This window comes from Wasmannia auropunctata, unplaced genomic scaffold (genome assembly GCF_000956235.1).
Source record: "Wasmannia auropunctata unplaced genomic scaffold, wasmannia.A_1.0 LD336092.1, whole genome shotgun sequence".
NCBI classification, from domain to species: domain Eukaryota; kingdom Metazoa; phylum Arthropoda; class Insecta; order Hymenoptera; family Formicidae; genus Wasmannia; species Wasmannia auropunctata.
This window is the reverse complement of record NW_012026798.1, coordinates 127,232-129,435: the sequence shown is the minus strand read 5'-3', so window position 1 is coordinate 129,435 and position 2,204 is coordinate 127,232. Positions and strand designations below refer to the sequence as shown.

General features: G+C 49.5%; 1 protein-coding gene across 1 annotated transcript in view; it reads left to right on the top strand.

Annotated features, from left to right (window-relative positions):
* LOC105463045 overlaps window positions 1-2,204 on the top strand; it is a 16,726-nt gene that overhangs the window by 1,194 nt on the left and 13,328 nt on the right. The gene's annotated exons all lie outside the window — the stretch shown is intronic.

The following is a 2,204-nucleotide window of genomic DNA, read 5'->3' as shown; positions in this document are numbered from 1 at the left end:
AGCTATTATCCTTTTTACGAACCAAATGTAACGGGCTGGCCCACTCGCTTGCGGATTGCTCGCAAATTCCTTCTGCTAATAGTTGCTCGAATTCTTTTCGCGCTGCTCGGGATCTTGCTGGAGAAAGTCGGCGGGCTCGTTCTGCCACTGCTGGGCCTCTGGTCACTATGTGATGTTGCACATTATGCTTGGGTTCCTGTGCTTTAGCTGGTCTCGTCACGCTTATATAATCCTGCAAAATAGCTTTGTAGGGATTATATTGACTTACGGGAGAAAGTGAAGGTGTACGGCAGACGCTGATGCTCCCCAGAGTGCAGAGTTTGGTCGTGTCATCGATGAGTCGTCGGTTTCGCAGATCCACTAGTAAATTGTAATGCTTGAGAAAATCTGCGCCCAAAATCGGCTGCTGTACATTCGCGACGAGGAATTGCCATGGTGTTACTCTTCGAAGTGAAAGATCTAGGTTGAGAACCTTCTCTCCGTATGTTTGAATTTGCGTGCCGTTGGCGGCGAAAATTTTGAGATTAGACGGCGCGCTATACGTGACTAGGGACTTTGGTATTACCGAGATATCGGCGCCTGTATCGACCAAAAATCTTGTTCCTGAGTTTCGGTCCAAGACTGCGAGACGATTTTGCGACGGTGTGGCGCCCGAGGCTGTCTTAACCCGCGGGGGCCGGACTAGTTTTCCGTCTCGGTCGGTTCTCGGATCCACGAGCACGGCTTTTCACACTTCTTCGCGTCGCGGCCGAACCGTTTATGATAATAGCATGGTCCACTTTCGCTCTCTTTTCGACCCGGTGTTTTTGATCGGTCTCTTCGCCTGTAGTGTCGTCCCCGGCTCGCAGAACGCCCTTGTCGAGCGCGATGTCATGATCCAGGCGCTTAGTCAATGCGTCGACCTGCAAGGTAAGCGCCTGGATTGCTTCCTGTATATCCGGAACTGGCTTACGATCCTTGCATATCGGTTGCTTTCCTGATGTATCGACTGCGGAAATCATTGGTCTTATGACGTCCACAGCCTTATCGGCCATCTCGGCGAGGCGCTGCAAGTTTGTAATGCCGGAGGCCGCTAAGATGGCGCGAGCTTGTTCCGGAAGTTGCTCCAGAAATAGCGATCGTAACACTGGTTCACTGCAATTTCCGGCGGACAAATTTCTAAGCCGGTGTAAGTAGGCGGTCGGTTTATCGTCTCCCATTGCGTGACCTTGCAAGAGGCGGCGGAGGCGCTTCTCGTCGCCTTCATCGAAAGCACTCACGATACGGTTCTTTAATGCACTGTACTTTTCTTCGTTAGGGGGATTCAGAATGATGTCGGAGACGCTGTCGAGGGCTTCGCCGGTCATCTGCACTACTACGTATCGGAACTTGCTTGTATCCGCCGTAACTCCGTGGTTCTGAAACGCGAGCTCTATCTGCGCGAACCATAATCGCGGATTATTCTTACAGAAAGGCGGTAAACGCAGTAGGCGAGAGTTGATGGCGGCGATCTCGGGATCACGGAGATCCTCCGCTGGCACAGCGGCGGGAGGCTGCTGGTGTTCCGACATTTCGTGCGAGCCTGCCGCGTTGATGGGGCCTTGACCGGAACCAGGGGAAGAAGGCGGCGAGTGTCCTACCGGCATGAGGCGCGATCACTTACTGCACGTGCTGGGCTTACTTGGAATGCTTCCTTTTTTTCTTGCGTCTTTTCACTCGATTACGTCGGGGTCACCAATGTAGCGCTAGGTATAGGGAGACGAGCACTCGTACACGGATTTAGAACGTATATATATTATATATAACACTTTATTTAACTTTGTACAGCGCGTGCGACTTGAACGAAATTACGAAGGTAAGGCAGCGAACAACCGAACAACATCTCAAAAAGGCGGGCTTCTTCCCAGAGAGAGAGAGGACAAACGACTGCCTAATGTGGCGCTGTCCTGGCTAGCTTCTTATTGGCTGGCGAATTTGTCCAGAAGGCAGGGTTGCCACAAACTATCGCACAATTTATAATGTAAATTTTTATTTATCTATTTTCATTTCTATTTTCATAAGGCTAATAAATATTTCAATCATTACATTGTTATCGCACTGGAAGATGCAATCTTTAAATATTTGCACATACTTTCGATCTGAAATTTATGATCTGGCATGTCCAGTTCGTAACTAATTTTGTAGATCTATCTTATGATTTACGTCGCGAAATCGGCGAAATCGAA